This window comes from Lates calcarifer, linkage group LG8 (genome assembly GCF_001640805.2).
Source record: "Lates calcarifer isolate ASB-BC8 linkage group LG8, TLL_Latcal_v3, whole genome shotgun sequence".
Taxonomy (NCBI): Eukaryota; Metazoa; Chordata; class Actinopteri; family Centropomidae; genus Lates; species Lates calcarifer.
Window position 1 is genome coordinate 23,749,585 of NC_066840.1, and position 21,876 is coordinate 23,771,460.

At 41.5% G+C, this 21,876-nt stretch overlaps 1 protein-coding gene across 1 annotated transcript in view; it reads right to left on the bottom strand.

Annotated features, from left to right (window-relative positions):
* Positions 1-20,894, bottom strand: part of htr4 (5-hydroxytryptamine receptor 4) — a 121,452-nt gene extending 100,558 nt beyond the window's left edge. Inside the window, 1 exon segment of the mRNA XM_051072567.1 lies at positions 20,816-20,894. The gene's annotated coding sequence lies outside the window, so the exon portion shown is untranslated.
* Positions 20,895-21,876: the final 982 nt, after the last annotated feature.

The following is a 21,876-nucleotide window of genomic DNA, read 5'->3' on the forward strand; positions in this document are numbered from 1 at the left end:
ACAAATGCACCACCAGTCACGTATCTGCATGTCCAATGAATGTTTCAGGAGGGTGAGGGATGTTCAAACAAAACCGCCTGCTATTCAGGGTCCAAACCGATGAAACATATTGTTTAGCGTTCAAGGTAACATCCATTCATTCATTTTATCCTTTGAGGGTTATGCGAGAGGCCAGTGCCAATCTGCATAAAACATCAGCTGGCCTGCAGCATCAACAGCCTGGATTCAAAACTCAAAGTGAGTGAAGCAATGTTTCAGGTTTCCACAGCAGCCACAAGCAGGAATCTCCCTGAACCCAACCTGAACCAAAGCTATTTAACCTGTTACCAAATCATCTTTACTGACGGACAAATGTCATGTTCACATTAATCGTGTCATCAACACCTAATCAATATCTCAAAGTCCATGTGCATTTATAAAATGTGTTCCTCAACTTGTTCTCTCTCTGTAAAGATCACTCATACTCAATATTTTTACCTAACAGCACCTAACTGGTAAATGTACCTACTTATTATGAATAATTAGCAATAATTACAGTATTTAGATGGCGGGGGAAATTAACTGATTTGATCATTTAAGCCAAATACTCCACTAAAATCCAATGAAATCATAAAATTTAACTTTCAATGTGAAGCGTCTGCACCTGAATTATTTATTTGTACATAATGGCACACTGAAATTAAAATGCAGGTATCTCTACATTTTACATAATCATACTATGTCTAATGTTTCTCTGAAACAACCAGGGGTTCAGTGTCTTTGGGCAGGAGGAGTTCAAAGATTGAACAACCAAACTTGCAATTAAAGGCAGGGAAGGAAATCTAGACACCTATCATATTTTCTGTGAGAAATTTATTCTATTCACGAATTCCTGAAATGGATTTTAAAATTAATCTGCTTGCATATGAACAGTAATTAGTCACCACACGGACTAAAACAACTCCAACATCGGTGCATGGAATAAATGTTGCTGTAAAGTGCTCGGCTGTGGCTCTTTCTACCGTTTAATGGAAAATGGTTTCAGACAACGGTGGCACTCGAGGAGCACTTGATTTATTCTGCCAGACACTTGAACAGCAACATAAGTGTGCATCAGGTGCACTTGATCGAACTTGTCAGATGATATGTCTCTTCAACTACGGCTCGCCCCAAGAGGAGGAGAGACAGGAGGTCGAGGCCCTTTTATGTAGACGTTCCTCTATAATCCTGTGATCACATTTCCTGACATTCACTCATTTGTTTTCCTAATTGTACAAATTGTAGTTACTTGGCTTTTGTGGGATCCTGCTCAATCAGTCAATGACCACAAAAATGATGGTACATTAATCAGATTACATGAAGAAAATGTTCTTTAAAATGTGGGTTTTTCAATGTCTTATCAAGCCTGAGTGCAGGCTTCTGCCATTAACATTAAATTCTACATTATATTTAAGATATTTCATGATAAAATACTCACTGGTGTTTGTGTTTTCCTCATACAAACAGTTAAAGGCAGAACTCGACCTTGTTCGTCTGTCAGTGTTTTTCCAGACAAAGTGTTTTACTGCCTCAGCTGCTTTGAAAACAAAGTTGTGCTCTTAACAAAATCATAAATAAACACTAATAAATCCACATACTATGCTGTGGGGTACATCACTGTGGGGATAATAAACTCTAATTTTAGAGAGGAAATTGCTACACAGGATCAAAATAACAAAGGAAGTTCCCTCCTTTCAGTCCCTCACCGATAATGATTCTAATTTCAAAAATACAGAACCGATCACGTCCTGTTATTTATCACCAAACTGGCTCTCAGGTCGCAGATATCCCACTGTTAAATCAGGAGATTAATTCACCACATAGTTGCTAATATATTACCATATGACAGCAAGCTCTCCCAGGGAACAGTGTGTGATGGGAATCACGTCCTCTTAAATCATCGCCGCTAAAAATAAGCCCTCGGTCCGGTTCACGTACAGCAGGATCCAGGCTGGACGCCGTGTGGAAACGAGGTTGGAGGAAAAATATCTACCACTAAATGGATGTTTTTATCCAAAACCTGGCTGAACTACTGCACCTATTACTGCTTTATTTACTTTGAATAAAACTACAGCCTCTTACGGGAAACAGAACGGAGTCGACATTAATCTCGATAATTAGTTCAGCAAGAATGAATGGAGGAGAACCTGAGCATCGGTCCAGGCTTCGGTTTGGTTCTGTTCGGCTTTCCAGGAATAAGAAACTGCAGAATATCAAAGGGAATTTAAACGGATAGATTTTTGGTTGGTTGGCTGGGATTTTGTCCTCACTCTGAGCAAACAGTTCTGTAGTTTGATGCCATTTTTCAGGCATTTCAGTGCCATTAAATTCAGCTTGTCTTATGCATGGGTCCACATAAGGATATGTTGAGATTTAACAGGTATGCATGTTGTTGTATTTCATGCACAGCACAAGACCTGATGATAGTGCACGATTAAACAGGATGTTAAGGGTTCACCAAAGTCATTACAATTCATCCTGACGGGAACATGAACGTGTACCAAATTTTATTAAATTAATCCAATTATAGTGTGATATTTCACTCAAAATCACCAATGTGAACCTCATGCTGGTGCTAAAGGAAAAATGCAGGGGATCACGAATGTCAGTGGGATTCATCATCTGGGAACCATGAAAGTCTGTACAAAATTTCACAGAAATTCATCTTATAGTGTTTTAGATGCAGCATCACTTCATTAGACAGATCTTGTTAAAGGTCATCTGACGGCTGCAGTGCTGGTGGCTGAGTGAAGAGTTCAAACTAAGTACATAAAGCTAAAGACAAGCTGTGATTTGAGGCAGTGTGTTTCCCTCTGTGAGCCGGTTCCTGAGGTCTTATTGGTGCCATCTCAGCCTGCTGTTATTGACTGCCCAGACAGCCCTGCCAGGATAAACTGATGAGTTCTCACCAACCTCACGACCTAAGGTAAATACTCGGGCAGTTTGCAGACGGGCGTTCATGGACTGATGTTCATGTGTCAGCTCCAGGAATCCTGTGCTCTGTCTCTCTCTCTCTCTCTCTCTCTCTGACAAGCACTCCTCTGGCTAACTCTCTCCTCGAACTGATTCGACTTCTCTAACATCCCCTCCCTTCTCTATGCATCCATGTGAGAGCAGAGAGTTTCTTGTGGGTGGTAAATGTCCACCCTCTTCTCAGATGGAGCGGAAGTCCAGCTGGTGCATCCAGGCACATGGACGGCCCTTCCAGGCAAAGTGCACACAACTAGGACACCAACGTCCACTTCTCTATCATCACCATCCTTTCCTTTCAGCTCTTAACCTTTGCTTGCTATGTTGTTTTTTTTGTTCTGTTTCATCTTCATCGAGCTTTTCTCTGCCCTCTCCGTTCCATTCCTTCCCCTCCACCCCCTCCACATAGCCTGTAGTTTGCATGAGTACTCATGTCCAATTGAGCCGAACAAGGAAACCAAAGAGATCAGAGCAGGTTACATGGCATCACTTTTAAAGGCCCATGAAAGTTAAAGTATTAACGAAGACAAAAAACATGTTAGAGAAACAAATTTCCAGTCTGTGTAAAATAAGATTTAGGAAAGAGTTTCATCCAACAGTTGCACAGGCATTCTGGTATTTTTTATTTTTGGAACAGACAAAAAAAAAAAAGCAAACAGGTTAAATCAGACTCACACATCTGTGATAAAATATCAGACCCTGTTTGCCTGCTCTGTTTGAAACCACTTCTCTCGCCTCTCATGTTTTTGCCTTCCTCTCCAGCCCTCTTCACACAGACACAGAAAAGCAAACGTTTGGCAGGGCCAGAACAGTCCGAATGGGGGGATGGGGTGGAGGGGGTGGCCGGGATGGGTGATGGTGGTGGAGGAGGGGGGCACTGATGAGGAATGAAGCCAGGTGGCACAGGACTGAGTCTCTGTGCACCATGCCAGTCTGCCTGCCAGCCTGTCTCCAAACCAGGAGTTAGGGCAAATATTCTTTATGTGAACAGCTGGGGAGAGTTTGTATCTGAAAGTCCCTGCTGTGGCAGCTGCAGAGAGAGCTCCATCCCCAACGTCCTACACCGAGTTACCGGCCCAGCCTTCCCTGCCTAACCTGTGTGGGTGTGATGTAGTTAATCCAGGTGTTATGGGAAGTGGATCTCCCTCAGGAAAGTACAGTGAGTAAAAACAGTGCAAAAGAATCCAGAGAAGCTCAGGGCTGCAGCATATTACTGTTAAAAGGCTGTGAAGTGTGTTCACTGCTGCAAAGGAAGTAAAGTTCATTAACACCACCAAGTTACGAGCCAGGTTAAAGAAACCAGTGCTCTCCCAGCGACGGTTTTGAGACCAAAAGGCTGGAAAAGGCAACAACTGATCCACTGATTTATCTGCTGAAATGTTCTGTCTTCAGTGTAAACACAAGGTTGGAATTCCCCACTGTATTGTGGAACTACAAGTGTGTGTATTTGTGTGTGTGTGTGCCCACCAGGAGAAATAAATCACAATGTAGTAAGTCAAATATCAAGTGCAAAACAAATCAAGGCTTTTCCGTCCTCTGCAGGGTTGGTAAATATCAAAGTATGCGGTGTATTTTTATAATGTCAATTTACTTCTGATGAATTAATTCTTTCCTAATATTATTATTGGAAGATATGATTGTTCTACTGTTGCTGCCTTATTGTTGCTTCAGGTGTAAAGAAATATTGGATACTTTACTTTGCTCCTTGTTTCTTTGTCTTTTTTGTTTGTTTTTCCTTTTGTCAGCTATTTCAAATTCTGGTAAGTGGTAGTTTTGTTTCACAGATGGTGGATGGACTTCATTTTTATAGCACTTTTATCCTGAGAACAAAGTGCTTTACAAAGCCTCACAGTCACCCACTCACATATACACATTTATGGCAGCAGAGCTGCCATGTAAAGTGCTGACCTAAACACCAGGAGCAGATCTGAGGTCCCAATATGTGCATTTAATTGTGTTTCCGATAAGAAAGAGTGGCTCTCTTTGGGCTGCTGTGGGATTTTGTTTTTTTAATTTTTTTGCTACCTCTCTCTCTGGGGCCAGTGATCTGACTGAGCTTCAGCAAAACTTTATGTTCACCTGGGGAGCTGATGATTCAAAGTGTGTTAGTGTCTGTTGCTTTGCAAGAATGGAAATAATCAAAGTCATCCATCAGAGCGCTGAGAGATAACCAGGATGTTTACAATAACACCAGCAGCGAATTAAGACTCTTGTGAAACTTTCATTCCCCAGACGTCTGCAAGGCAAGGCCATGCGGTTTCTTATTAAGCCTTCATCAAATAAAGTTACACGTATTAGATTACAGAGTGTATATCATCGCGTTCATTACAGCTGATCATTATCTAACATCTCCCATCAGACATGGACATTACAGCTGGAATACAAACAGTGAGAGACGCAGGTGAAGCCACGTTTTGCTGCCACTCCATCGGCTCCAACCACAAGAGGAGCTGTTTGGAAAAGTCAAGAGTCTGTTTTCAGCTGCAGGCTGTAACAATGATCAGGAGAGAGGCTGTTGACATTAAAATCTATTAAAGCTGAAAATGCCTCTGAACATTTAAGGGTCTCTCTGGGTCGAATACTGAATAAATCCTTGTGTCAATCTCACTTGGTGCTGAAAATAAAGGTTGACTCTCCCCCTTCAACAAGTACTTACTATGTTGTTACTCTTTTGACCAACTGTACAGTTTAGGATCACAAGAGAAATACTGGAAAACACAGCGCTGCCACAGAGAAACCGCTATATCGTAGCCACTTCCTGGTATTTCTGTGACTGAGTTACCTCAGTATGTGAGGATGAACCCTCTTAAACTTCTGGAAACTGATAAAAGAAAACAAGAAGGACTTTGACTTCAGTTTCAGTTTATAACAGCACATGATTTGTCTACATAACTCTAGCTGATGGCACAGCTGCTCACATGGCAAAACACTGATCAGAAACCTGGATGAAGTTTAAGTTTATAAACCGTGACATCCACATTTCTATTATTATAATCCAACTAGCATATTCAGGTTTCTAAGAACCAGGATGTGATGTTTATAAAAACAAATACATAACTCACAGACATGCTACCAACGTTTCCTTTGTTTTTGGGAGATTCGTTATCAACATCAAGGTTCCTGATATTCACACGAGAATCCAAAAGATATTCACCAGGAGAGTTTAGTGTTGATTAACTGGAATCATACAGTAGCCTCCTGCTGCAGCATCGTTAAGTTCAGAATCTCTGGAGACAGTCTTTGTTTAGAGAAACTTATCTGTGATCAGCTGAGAGATCTTAACAGAGTCTCCTCGGAGCTGCTTATCACCGGCTGACCAGCAGCCGCTCTGACAAAAGTTAATAAACTCATTGATTATCTGATAAACGGCGTCAATGCATGGAATCACAACTGAAACATGCACACATACACACATACACACAGCGTAATGGTAAAAAGAAGTACAGGTAAGCAGACCCTGCAGAGGTGGATAGTTTCATCTGCACAAACAAAACAACAGAACTCATTATCAACATGTTCAAATACTCAGAGCTAAAGGTGAAAATCTACATGCACACAAACCACTGCTAAATCTCAGTTTTTGTGTGCACCCGCCAACCTGATACAAATCCACCGCACGCACTCTTCACCAGCATGTGTGGTGTGTTTACTCTGCAGTGGCTCCCACAGCGATCATATCACTCAGCCTCATCTCGCTCCCTCCTCCGAGTTTCACAATGATTTCCATGTTTGTCCCACCGAGAGCCGGCCCAGCTGATAATCCATGCACTGCAACAGCTCCACCCCAATCTAAAGTTGCGCCTTTAATTATTTAGCGAGTATAAATTAGGTATCAGTTCGGGTCGTTCGAGATAACATAAAAAGTCAGAGGAGGAGGTTGACAAAGTTTTTAAGGAGTGTTGTTTAGTTTGTGCAGCCATGTGTGTGTATGTGTGTGGGTGGGTGGATGTGTACAGAGATACTGTCAAATGAAGATTTTAGTTTCTGATGATTCTTGTCTTTCTTTTTCAAGCCTGTCAGCTCATTATTTTCTAAACGCTCTCACAAAATCTGTATTTACACAAACACAAACACAAACAGGGATTCAGTATCTTGCCCAAGGATACAGGGACTGAACCACTGACTTTCTGATTAGTGGGTGACCCTCTCTTCCTCCTCAGTCATATATATAGACAAGTACAGATAAGTATAGACAAGTCTTGCTACCCGGCAACCATCTTAGCAACACCTTCGGGCAGATATTGTGGGCCAACAACACCAGGCCCCTCTAAATCAATGAGGAAAGAGCCTAGCGCCCAAAAAATTTGATAAAAACTGTTCGAAAAGTTTGGGGACTCTGCCCCAAAATAAGGTTTAAAACACAGGATTTACTTCTACTAGGCATGTCGAGGCATGACGCCTCAGCACAACAACACGATTGGCTGTTTCTCAGACCAGATGGGAAATGTACTCCCTCCAGCGAGTTCTGGGTCAACCTCAAGGTTTCCTGAGACCTGAAACCTTTTGGCTGCTTGTATCCACGATCTCTGTAGACCGACTGGGCTCAGCTCCTTCTTCACCTCAACGGTCCAGTACGACGTCCATGTCCCTGCTGATGCTGCAGTTTGGTCTCCTCCTTTATTAAGTCTCTACCAACATTTAAAGTTCCCCAACCATCTGTTTCTGGTATTGCATTACTGTCTGTGCAGCCTGCTGATCGCTGTGCTGGATGGATACAGTATGCACGAGCATTAATTATTCTATTTCAAATAACGTCACTCGTTGATGGCCCTGGAGACACATTACATTTACATATCGATGTTACCGCGACCAAACGAGTCATCGATCACTTCCAGAACTGGTTTGGTTTTATTAATACTGTAATATTCTGTGGGTCTTTGTGTGCATTTACATAACTGATTAACCAAGATACACGATAACAGGTGCAAACAGAACAGACTGGTGGATTTATCGTTTAATACTCAGTCACACACACACACACACACACATACTCAGCCAAGATGTAAACACATTCTTCATACTCTCTGCCACACACAGAAACAAGCTCTCTACTCTCTTCAATATCTGTCTTCATGTTTACTTTGCTTCTGAATACATTTCTCTTTTATCTCCATCTTTCTCCTTGGCTGTAGCTCAATTTCTTTTGTTCAACTGAAATTTATTAGAGGAAAATTGCATCCTTTTTTCCAAAACACTTCTACAATGGCCAATTAGAAAGCACTCAGAGCACATATCGGCCACAGCAGCACAATCCACTAATTTTCCTGAACCCTTTGCTTTAGAAAAACATTTATATAGAACTAAAATATGTTCTGTAGGAAACATTAATTGTGACTAGGGATGGGCATAATTAATCGTTGATCAGTTACTGATTGATCATGTGGAATTTAATCGTTTTGTTCGTATCAACGAGGTTGTGTCGTGCGTCTTGAAGCAATATAATGATTTTCACCATGTGGCAGCAACCAGCAGGAGGCGCTATTAAAATGTAAGAGAAAACCGAGCTGGTTTTGAGCTGTCGCAGAAATCGAAGGTAAACATGAGTTAGGAAAGGTTTGGACCTTTTTGAGCTAACAATAACAAAGCTCATATTTTGTCTCTCAGATGTGTTTATGACGAGCACTGTAGCTTTGGTTTGTTCATTTGTTTGGTTTGACTTAAAGCTTCGGGCTCCGCTGCCTTTATGAGGCCGCAGATCTTTCTTGTTTTGCTTTCTGTTAGTTCAACTTATTGGCTTTGTCTTCTTTGTCTTGGAATGAAGATTTACTTGAGGAAAAACACACTTTCTTTAGCTTATTTTCTGCCATTGGCATTTTTCATATAAAAAATCACTTTTAATTGATAACTGATAATAAGTTTTCCCACTCATTGATCAAGGAAATGCCCATCTCTCGTAAGGAGAAAATGTTGTTAATGTACATATTTGGCTAAATATATTAACACTGAACGTATCAGTAAGATCGCAGATTATATATTTGCCCTCCACCAAAATATCCAATCTTGCAGCACAATATTCACTCAGTGATTTCAGCATTAATGAACTTTTTTCTGGTTCTGTTTAGACTCACAGCTCGTGGTTAAGGGTTGGTCACTGCTTTTGTTGCCTGATCCACAGACCAAGAACCATCATGACTCATCCAGCAATTACAGAACAGTAATTGAGGAAAGCAGTTTAATTGTGTATGGGCAGGGTTGATGTATCAGGTGAGGGAGTTCATAAGAAAACGGTGAAAGTTATCTGTGAAAGTTTTGTTTGGGTATCCTGATCCTCACAGGAAAACACACCAAAACTGGGATTATGTCTCTTCATGGGTAAAAACCATGATTGTCTCCTGAGGGAAAATCCAGCAGTAGCCTCCAAAATCTAATCTGTGTTTCTTTTTCCCCAGAACTGTATTACCATCAGATTCCAAGAAAATTTGTTTAAAAGGAAAAGAGATACATGTTTGAAGTGTCTGGTTTGATCTTTGCCCCCACCCTGTCTATTCCTCTCCCAGTAAGAGCCCCAGTCTGTGTTGGTTAAATCAGTCTGGTGTAAACAGACACTTAGGGAGGCATTTTAACAAAACCTGCAGTACAACAACTAATATCTCAAATCCTGACCACCATTCCAGACTCACTGTCGTTCATCTTTTCTAGATAAAAATAGAAAACCTCAGACACAGTGTCAGCCATCTTGGCTCCTCCACATGTTCTCGTCCATCTATGAGACGTTTATGAAAAATAAACAGTGCAGAGCTCAGCGCTTGACTCCTGGCCTCTTTAAAACGTCTGGGTAAACAGCTGGTCCAGTATAGACCAAATATGTCCAACAGAGCTTCAGAAAACTGCAGCAGCTTCTCCGGTTTCTCCATGCTAACCATGCTATCTCAGGCCAAACTTCACATTTTTGCTCCACTGGTGGTGAAGACGTAAGAATAGCAAAGTCGCGTCTAAATGTTTCATCCGACCAACAATTTGGTTTCCTGCTGTGCGGGAGCGTTACAGCCTCCCAGGGGTGCTTGTATAGTCATTATTAAGATGCTACCGATTCCTTTGACTTGACTTGTGTGTCTGCATGTGTGTTGGACCGTCAGGAGTCGTCTGGTTGAAAGAATAAATGCAAGATTTCTAAATTTGCTCATTGTGGATTTTATCAACCAATCAAACATTTCCAAAAGGCAGTGAGTGCATGTGTGAACGTCTTTGTAGGTGTTTCAGGTATATTTTGTGAGTTTTGACCTATGTATAGCTTTATTCCTATCATGCTTGTATGTGTGTGTGTGTGTGTGTGTGTTTGTCTGAGCGCTGACTGCAGGTGGGCAGCCTTCAGAACAATGTTCATACACTCTTCAGTCTCTTTGAAGAGAGCTTTGATGTAGAGCAGCAGAGAAACACACTTTTAAGATTACTATGATATTTCATTTTGGCCGTAGGGCTCTCCCATTTCTCAACACACACACACACACACAAACACACACCTCAGTCAACTTCAAACATCTCAGATGTTGACTCATATTTAGTGAAGTCTGAATGTAGTGGTTAGAGTCGACATGATTTTATCAATTCTGATTTCGGTTTCTTGACCTTCTCATCGATCGATCTTTTATCACAGGTTGTTGTTTATGAGTCGAGTTCTTTCCAGGAAACTTCCCACAAAATTATAAGGAAATAATGGAACAGAAAAAGTTCCTTTTCAGGTGTCTCAGTGACAAAATCCAAATTCAGTTAAAGTTGTGAGAAAATGTTTCTGCACTTGTCAGGTCCTGGATTCATGTGTGTGTTAAGATTTAATGAGATTTGTGACCAAACCCATTTCCACAGCTGTAAGACTTTTATTTTTATCAGCTTGAAATTTTCCCTGGTGAATTCTCCCTGCAGCAGTTTGTGCTTCTCTTGCAGCCATTTTTTCATCTTTTCTCTCCTTGCTCTGCGGCCTGGCTGCATTCTGCTCTGCTTGGCTTTTGGCTCTGACGTTAGGAGCTTGTTTAAGTCAAAATGTGCCTCGGCTTCTGCTCCCCCGGGTGAACGTCTTTTCAGAAATGGAGTGGGGGGGATCATGGATCGTTGCTCAGGTCAACTCACTGTGTAACATTTTCTGTGTGACTAAAGCAAACTGCTCTCAAAGTTGACTTTATGAAATATGTCAGAGTCTCAGGTCCTCTGTGTTTTTAGTTCACAACCTAAAAGGAAAACAGTTTTTCCAGAGAGGGTAAAGGCTGAACATATTGACTCGAGAGTCGTGGCCACTGTGAGTAACTTTAGATAATGAACTGAGCGCATTAAAAAACCTAAATGTAAATTGCAGATAAAAGCATCAGCTAAATGGGTAAAATGTAAATTTAAGTCAGCAGACGGAGACTGCAGCAAAAAGGAAATGCTAGCGTGTGTGTGTGTGTGCTCATAAATGAGAGAGTGTGATAAGGTCAGCCGCAGCAGTTGGGGTTTGTTAATCAGTGTTTCAGCCAGAAACCGAATCAAGAATCACAATCAATCCCGCGTCTGATCCCTCTGTGCTTTGATTCTCTTCATCAGTGTAACTGGAATAATGAGGCAGGTTTTGACAAACAGACAAACATTATGTAACTTCACCTTATCACAAAAGTTTCAGAATCATTTTGATGCTACAATGATTTGTAACAGAGAATGTTACTGTAACTTTGTTTTTTCAGGTGATAGTGACAGTCAGCAGATTAAACTGCTGGAATCAGACCCAGAGAGTTCAGAGTGATGCTGAACTGTAGATCAGTTAAAAAGACTCAGAAGTCATTAAAAACCAGCGTTCATTCATACTTCAAAATATCAAGAATTACAAATGGAGTTTGGTGTGTTAGCCCAAGGTGACACCTTTGAATATATAGTAAGGACAAATGAATTAAGCACACCAAAAGACAAATAATTCTACACCCCTACACAAGAAGAAAAACAGCTAACTAAAGGAGTATTGGTTTGACCTGACTGAAACTGTTGCAGATATAAAGCAGATACCGTGTCACCAGAACATTATTTAGACACAAAACAAAAGTCAGGGAAGAACAAACACAAAGACCCAAGAAGCATAGTTCCCTGTGTTTCAGCTTGAAGGAAGTGCCTGAGTCTTATTGGAGGTGAAGGCAGACTCCACCAGCCTACAGCCCGCATGTATAAATAATGAGGGAATACATTTGCTTTCTCACATTTTGGGAATTTAGCTGACGCTCTTATCTGGAGTGACTCAGAGAGGGTGTACAAAGCAGAACAAATTCAACTCCAATAATGCCAACTTTACATGTAAACAATAGGAAAGACTGCAACGGGTCAAAGAGTGGGAGAGAATAATATTCCTGTAAAAGTTGAAAATGAGCATCAACAACACAATTACTGCTCGCTCCAGGATAAAAGGCCTAAAGAAGCGTGGTGCAAATTGTTTTATAAAGTGTTTTATTAGAGGAAGATGTGGTTGAGGAGTTAAAAGTTCAACTGGACAACAGATCGAACGTTATAGTCGGTTTGTGGCTGTAGAGTTATGGCCTCACAAAAAGACAAAAATATGATTAACAGCAAGTTTATTATCTTATATGTTCCTAGCATTCAGTACTGAACATGTGATGTATTTAAAGTGTCTTATAGTGCAGGAAAAATCACCAAATTTTCAGCCAAACTCCCTCCTGGATTAAGACTCAACTGCTCGTGTGAAAACACTCCTGAAACTACATCCTTGTAAGTTTTGTATTTTTCATTAAAGCTTCACTTTAATGCCAATTAGCCTCAAGACGTTAGGGCTCCACCCACCTGAAGATGACTGGAACCAATGAGATTATTTCTGCCTGCAGAGCAGCACTGCCCCATGAGAAATGCTTTTATTGCTGAACCAAATCTCCGTGTAGAGTTTGATGTAAACAGCTTTAAGAGAAAACATTATCGCCGGCTAATTTACTGCCGGAGCAGAGCATGAAAACATTTAGGCAATGAGATCCAATTAATCTGCATCCGAAAGTCATTTCAGAAGTTCGGCTCTGTTGGAGTCATTATCGCAGCCCGTTAGACACACGCAAACACACATACACTAAAAATACATGTACACAAACAGACATGAGCCTGTAATACATACAAACACTTAGATAGAATAAACAACATTCTGATAGTTTAATAAAAATCTAAATTATAAGCTGAGTTTATGGTATGTGTCCGTGCTTATAAAGCTTATAAATGTGATAAAGAGGAATAATCACAGTGAGTAGAGGGTTCACAGTGGAAAGGCTTCATGTGTCTAGTGTTTCTGAGAAGCCCGATCAAAACTCTCCACACACAAACACAAACATCCCGTCCTCCCCAGTCTCAGTTCTGGTCGTCTCCACCTTTTATTTGTAATTCAAACATTTGTTCAAACGTGGGTGAAAAGTTCATATTCAAACTGCTCATTCGAAATGTAGGCCGCAGTCTCTAGAAATCAGAAGGAGTTCGCCTGTGATCCAGCTGAGGGCGCTCTATCAGCCATGTTTTTTGTTACGAAAATGGAGGAAAATAGCAAAAAGAGCCGACACCAAAAGATCTGAGAAGCAGCGTGTGGAGGTGTTTTGGTTTCTACACTGTGGATCACAAAGACTGTATAAAAGCTGATGACAGCAAATCTATGAACCTGCTAGCTTACCATCCCACTGAGAGAGCAAGACAATTAATTAGAATTAATTCAAACAAATTGCAGGTTATTCGTTCAATCTGTCTCTTATGTTCATACTGTGCAAAACAACTGACCGGCCACAGCATGACAGCTCAGACTGAACTTAAAACACTTAATTAACCCCCGTCACTTATGTCCATTGACAATTGACCGCATCAGTGTTGACAAAAGGAGAGAAAGGCGGCATTGTTTCACGCAATTCTACACAGATGTCTGAAGATGCAGACAATAGGATCTGTCTGTTCTGCTGCAGTTTTATCTCACAGCTCAGCCTCAGTTAACAGCAACATGTAAAATACTGCTCTAATCCAATCGTCCAAGAGCCAGATTACTAATCGTTCAGGAATTAATCAGGCATCACGACCCCCATCAAACAGCACGCAACGACGTCATCCCAATTCTAAGATTAGCCCTGATTGTGAGTAAAATCCATCCAGAGACACATTTCCAAGTGAAATGGACCAAGTAGATGGGATTGTGTTATAAATCAAATCCTGCAGATGTGACTGGATCACGTAAAAGTGGGCAAAACACAGCTGTTGAGAGGTATGGAGCTGCAGAGGACTGCTGCTAACCAGTCAAGTGTGGTTTTATAGGATGGGCGGGGAGAGCTCCGCAACCCAAATTACATTTGATTGGATAAATATATGTGTTCGCCCCCAAAGTTCAAGATGATTCATCAAGAATATTTTTGCATTTTACAGGAGGAAAAACATTGGACTTGAACCTGTGTCGTTAACAACTCTCTGAAGATTGAGAAGTGAAGAAAACGCCCCAAAATATACAGTCTGATCTACACTTTCAAGGTCTGACACAGCGTCTGCACTGGACATTGTTTTTAACAAATTTAGCTGTCTACATCAGCTAGGGAACAGCTCAAGTGTCGAAGTGTATGTTTACGCCTCAAGCCTATTTTTTCTCTAATTTGGGAGCATATTGTATCAGGCTCTGTTCATATCGACACACACACAGCAGTAAAAATCTATCACAAACTAAAAACCCAATCTGTTAATGGAGTTCAGGCATTTTCTAACACGCTGTCATGAAACTTCTCTGTTTTGTTTTTGGCTGAATGAAGTTGTCACTGCTCAAACAGAATCTCTCTGTGTTCCTCTGACTGCCTGCCTGAGGTGAAACACCAAAAATAAACACAGACTCTTTCTCATCCACACTTAAACCACTGTCTCTCAACCCTTTCTCTCACTCGTCGTGTCTCCCTTTTCTGCCCTCACTCTCTCTCTCTCATCCTTTTCTCTTTTTGTGCTCCTCATGAACTCTCGCTGCCCTCGACTCGTCTCTCAACCACCACTCTCTCCTCTTCTTCTTCTCTCTCTGTGTCTGTGCGACTGTCGTCCTCCCTTCTCTTTAGCCCTGACTGGTCCATAAAGCCTTTAACACCCACCTACACTCTTTTGTTGTATCTTAAGTTGTAACAACTTAACAAGTTATGACATTAATTCCCTGCTTGCACACAATACAAGACTTAACGACGGCCTGTGTGTATTCACGGACGGAGATAAAGTCGTTTTTAGCTCAAAAATACTGTCTGAGTTTGCAAGAAGCAAAAAGTCCTTCAGAAAAAAACAGACTTTGAACTTCTCTCTCAAACTTTCTTTTGTCATTCTAAACACAACTCTTTCTTTCTGTCGCTTTTCATGTGAATAACCAAGTGTAACACTGTGAATGTCATCCAGGAGAGGCTGTCTCCCATCAGTGGCTGGCATATCAACCCGCCTTGAGTGAGGCTGTTCGGTACATCTATACGCACTTTTGACTTGCGACATTGTCTGAAAACATGACCTACGAAGCTCAAGAGAAGGTTTTGTTTTTAGAAAAAATTAAGCAACATTGAGTAATGGTGGAAAACTGTGTCCACTCCGACCTCCTCCCTGAGACGATGTGTGGCGGTGTATTGACGTCACGTTACTCACATCCTCTTTGCTTCTCCTCATACTTGATATTTTCTTATCTTTAGGGCTGAAACTAAAGGTTGATTAAATGATTAGAAACAAATTTGGAGGGCAGACAGGAAATGAGGGCGGGATGAAGGTCTGACGTGAACTTGAGTAGGCTGCAAATACATGGCCAACAGGTCCCCCTGTCAGTAGGAATAATAATAATCAATTATTTAAGCCATTTATCAACCAAAAATGCCAAATATTCACTCGTTCCACCTTCTCACATGATGATCTGCTGCTTTTCTTTAGAACTCAAGGAAACTGTGATGAGCATTTTACGATTTTCTAATACAGCTCTCTCTTTCTAATCAAAAAGTTCCTCGCCTCGTCTCTTTCCTGTCTTTATTGTGTTCGACATGTGTTGACAGGTTCAACGACAGAGACATATAAACACAGTGATGCTGAGGCTGATAATGAAATCAAGCTTAGTCACACACAGCCCTTCTACCAAATCAACAAAAACTCAGCTTGTTTCCTGCATTCTTTCTTCATTCTTTTTTTTTGTTACCCTCATCATCTCTCGAGACGCTCTGATTCCTCCCACACTGTCAGCTCTCACCACCCCGAATCCTGTGAAGGACGGCGTGATATCAGAGCCTCAGTGTGTTTAGCTAAAGCTGCGTTCAGAGGCAGATCTGACAGCAGAGCACATCAAGGACTGGGGGTAATTACCGCTATTCAGCAGCGCCGACGCATGCAGCAGGGCTGAGAGGATCGGAGAGATTTCCGCCTCATTCTGATGCTGCTGAACTATATGCAAATTCACATCCTCTGCCCCAACACTGCATTCTCATGTTTGAATTAGCCTGTGTGTGTGTGTGTTTGTGTCTCAGCATGTGTAGACCAATATTTCAGGCAGCTAACTCACGTGGAATGGATTTATTATAACCACACATCCATAAATAAAAGCCTGTATCCGGTTTCAAATAATACCTCGTCTGTTCACATAAATAAAAGATGAGAGAGAAAAAATGGGCGGTGGGGTTCCATTGTGCAAAACTACCTGTCAGTGATTTAATAGTCGATCCATAAGCACTCAGCTGCTCTAAGTTTCTCTTCTGTGAGAACAAGATTAAAAAAGAATTTCTTTGGGGTCTGATTTTGGTTTGGATGTAACTTTTTAAGTGTCTTTTGGTTTCTATTTTAATCCGCTAACGGTCAACAAGAGAAGCTGGGTCTTCACCAGCAGTAATGTGTTCTGGTTGTTTATTTCTGTTGTTCCTACGTGTTGCATGTTTGGATTTTTCCCGTACAGTGTTGCTGGTTACAGCACATCAGAGGTTTCTTGGCTTTAAATCCACATCGTCTAAATGCAAATGCTTTAATTGATCAAAATTGTGATTCTAATACAATGAATTATGCATCCAAGTCCCCTGAGAACTGTGCTGTCACACTGTCAGGTGTAAAGACTACACTGGATGTGGAGGTAGAGAGAGGAACAGTCTAGTGGGCAAGAGAGAGAGAGAGAGAAGTGACTATTGATCCTAAACAGATGCTCTTTTGTCTGCGTATGCGTGTGCATGTGTGTGTGTTTGTGTGTGTGGGTGGTCAGTAGTTATTGACCCAAACTGCTGGATTGTTGCATAAGCTAATTTTGATCACTCTACACACACAGAGAGAGAGAGAGAGAGAGAGAGAGGAGAGAGAGAGAGAGCGAGAGAGACCTTGCAGCTCCATGTCCTGTTCTTTTATTCCTTTATGGGCCCTGTATGAACATCTATTAAAACACTTCAGGACACAGTTAATAAATCATCAAGAAACACAAGGCTGTTTCTGACCCACTGTCATCAATATGTCGAGTACTACCACATCCTGTGTCTTTATGTACGTTTACAGTAACTGTCTGCTTATGAAATGTCTCATCTCTTATCAATCACGTCAGTTCAGATCTGGCAGATATTTCGAGGATATCTGGCGGCCCAATACCTCTACAGTTCCTGCCTAAATCAAGTCAGTGTGGTGTTTCCACTGCTGGAAAAACAATCGACCAATCAGAGATCTCAGGATTAAGAACAGGAAAGTCGTCTTCCTGTGGCAAAGCTGGCGATAAACGCAGCTGTGCAGGTTGGTCTAAGTCGACTTGCAGAAACAGAAACTTTTAAATCAGCAACATTTCTTCAATCATGATGAAAACAGAACTGTCAAACCCTACCACAGCTTCCATGTTGATTTAAAATACCATCAGGAGGAGGGATACATCACCTGTTCCTTCCACAGAGAGAAATTAACACAATTTTGAGGATGAATGATGGAGAGTAATGACTGGAAATGAAGCCAACTGAGCTCTAAACATTCACTATCAGTGTTTTGTAACTGGTCCTTCAGCCCAACCAGTCACACAACATCCATGCAAAGTCATGACAGTCAAGGTACAGACGGCTGAAACTACTGGATAAAGTTGGAGGAGGGGAACAAAAAAAACTAAACTTTCAATGGGAGATGAGCCAAAACACCAAGAGACACAGCTGCTTACATCCTTACTTTTCACACTACTTTCTTCATTGGCACAGAAAAGTCTGGTCAGCATTATGTTTGCCCAAAACAAAATTATTAATGCAGAATATCTGCATACATACATGATAATTTGTAGAAGCAACTTTTATTTTGCTGGGACACGTCTTTCTTCTGTGAGCAGAGGTCATAAAAGCTACTGAGTACATTACCCTCTATAATCACTGATATTATCTAAACAAGAGGAACACGTCTGAGGAACATAAGTGCTAAATGTCAACATGTGAGTGATATACAGTACTGTATGTATGTCCTACAGCTGCTGTTGCTCTGAAACATGTGCACCCGTCTGTGTGTTACCAAACTCATCAATACTAGAATCACTTTCTCTGATATCTGTATTGACTGTTCTATACTGTCCTAACACATTAACTGACTCTAAATATAGATTATAGTTACATGGTGATCGCAGGAACAGCAGGATGTTAAAGAGGACAGACACGCTGTAAAAAGCCTATCACTCTGTCTTCAGTTCAGTGTTGAGATAAGCATGCATTATCCAAAAAAAACAAAAAACCTGTGCTCAGACTTAAGCTCCTGAGAGAGACATACATTACTCATAATCAACCCCCACCTCCCTCATCCCACAGCTTTGTGAAGCTTTCAACCAATTTCATCTCACTGTTTTGACGCTGGCGTCTGATCCATCAGGTTAAATTCAAAAAAAGCTTTTACCAACCTCTGAAAACAAAAACCTGCACGAGTTCCAGCAGCCTGATAAAACGCTGCCCTGCGCAGCAAGAAAACAGCAGGAGGCAGAGGGAAACACGTGAGATCAGACAGATATTTTCTCTGCTTTTGTTCAAAAAGACCACTGCATACTAGACTTAATTTCAACAGGTGGGTAGAAGGTGGTATCTGCATGATGTCTGAGGAAATCTCTGTGCTAAGACGTTAGCTTTAGAAGCTCGTACGGTCAAGATTTGTTGCATAGTTGGTTTTAAAGTCTCCATTCTGCCCTCTAGTGGACAAAAACCACTTAATGCAGCTTTAAGTGTAGAAACAGACTGAAAAACATCATGAGTCTGTAACTGGCTACAAATTAAAGTCTGACACTGTCCAACCAATAATCCAGACAGTACTGCAAGTTAGCCTTCTGTCCTTCCCATCCATTCCTCCAGCTCCTCATGGGGGCTCCTGAGGCTTTCCCAGGCCTGACAAGAGTTAGAGTCTATCCAGCGTGTTCTGGATCTTCCCTGGGGTCTCCTCCCGGTTGTACACACTTCATTGAATGTCAAAACTGATGACAAATTCTCCTCAAGAGTCGCCACAGCAAGAGTTGTGTCTGATCGGCTGCCAAAGGAAAAATACTTCATGATAATGTGAAACAAAGACCAAGAAATAACTGTGGGTATTTTATTAGATAACTGACAGCTGATCAGTTATTTCAGCTGTGATTCATTTTCTGCTGGTCAGATAATCAGCGTGTAGACTGAAGGAAATGAAATGCAAACACAGCCTCAGTCAATGACACAAATATATGCACATACGCAACCAAGCATCGTTTTAAAGTAATCACAGGGTGAGAGGGACACACACAGTCATTAATACTGTACACAGACTTCAAACCAAAAAAATGCAACAGCATAACTTGAGCTTTACAGGAAAGCAAAGCAATAAAAGCCAATATAATCACAAGCGCATCTGTAGAAGAGCCTCTCCTTGTTACAGAGAGGAAGGAGGGATTCACATCCACAACTCACTTGAAGGAAAGTGGAGAGCTGCTGCTGCTGCTGCTCACCAGTTATTTCTTATGTATCTCTTCTAAAAGAGGGCACCTTGTTTTCCTGATGCTCCTGTGTGTACACACTCCTGACTGTAACTACCTGATCCAGTGCAAATAAGGGGTGTGTGTCTACGTGCACTTACACATGCCTCACGCAAGCGGAAATTTAAAAAAAAACATAAATTAAATTTTAAGGGTTAAAATTCAAATAGGATAGGAAAAAGGAGTTAGTCTGAGAAGTCCTGCCACCCACACTAATGTATAACTTACACTCGAGGTGATTTGCATTGACTGTAAAAATTGCAAGTGCTCTGGCTGCGCTCCAGTCTCATGTGGTTCTTTAGCTGCAGGCTCTGAGTGGGTGTGGGCAAGAGTGTGAACTGTAAATGATACAGCTGTGATCCTCCGATCATCATATCAGTCAATATAACGACACGCTGTACCTGCACCTTTGATCCACTGTGCACGTCTGATCCATAAATATTACATAACCATAATAATCAAAGCCCTTCAAGTGACTGCATTGTACAATTAGTCAAGTACAAGTGAAGTGTTTCAGATGCAAATGACATGAAAACAGAAGTGGTTTATGAGGCAATTTGTCAAACACTGAATGTCAAGTAATGAAATGGAACAAACTGTAATCTTCTCAAACCTAAAATGCAGCACCACCCACTGATAATCTCACTAATTCCTGATTCAAAAACACAATTTATAAAAAAAATATTCTGCTCTTAAAACAAATGCAACATGTTTCATTTGCTCAGCAGTGGAAATCTCTGTTTAAAATAAAACTCTAAAGAGTAGAAAGCTGAAATTCTTATGCAGAAACAGGAACCGTCCTCACAGAAGAGAAGCAGAGTGACAGAGAAAAACCACATCTCCATCTGACAGAGCACAAATTAAATAAAGGAGCAACAATCAAACGCAGTAAACTCCTGAAAACAAAATGAAATCACAATAATCCAACATTTTCCGTCAGTAACTGCTCACCTACAGGATCAGGTCGGTCTCTACAGCCTCCTGCTTCACGCTGCCAACATGTGACAGCTGACAGTCAATCCACTCTGCCGATCTACAAGCCCTCCTTATCGATAGATAACTGATCGACACGCGCGCAAAAAAAAAAAAAAACCCTGCCTCGCAACCCCGGAATCACATGTATGGAAAAGTATGTAGATCCACGTTAAAACGGATCGATAGGAAGCGGGAAATGGGAGTTTTCTACCCGTGGAGGTCAAACGACTCCCGGGCATGAAACCCCATAGAAACTAAATAAGAGTTATTTTACATGTTTTATGGCTGAGAGTTACAGCAAACTTTGACAACTTGGATGCGATGCGACACACACATATCATCACAAGTCATATTAGAACAGATATATATTTTACTTTGGCTCTTTTAATGCACTAATTAAGGTGACTTTAAACTCACATGAGAGCGCCACAAACTCCAAATTACAGAAGGAGCATAAGAATATAAAGATTGATTTTTCATTTTGGAAGGGAAGGTCACGCTGCCTTCGGCTTGTGAGCGTCACCTTATCCGCAGAGGTCAAGCTCACGCCGGAGACAAACGAGCTGCAAGCGCGTACAGTGGTCTGATAATCTGCGAGAATAAAAGCGGATTTAACTCACCATTTCTCTGTGGAGCCGCCGGGTCCTGAAAGCATGTCACGACACTAAATCCCCAGGAGCCACAATCACATTGTTCTTCAGTCCGAGCTCAACGCGAGACTAATTACTGAACCTAAAAACCAAAAAAAAGAAAGAGTGTGCTGCAGCCTGAGGTTGCGGCTGTCGCTCGGGACTCTTCGGAGAAGTGAAGTGATGAGCGGAGCGCAGCGCAGCAGACGCCAAGTGGGAATGTGGAGAAGTGTCCGTGCGCAAAAAGCAGCGACGAGGCCAGTGCGCGCCGGGAGACACCGGGGGTGGGTGGTGGTTGTGGTGGGGGGGACGACACCGTGGACTCAGAGAGGGAGACAAAAAGTGGAGAAACCTCGCGGAGAACCCGTGGAGGGTTCGTGGAGAGGTGAGGAGTCCCCGTAGCTATTT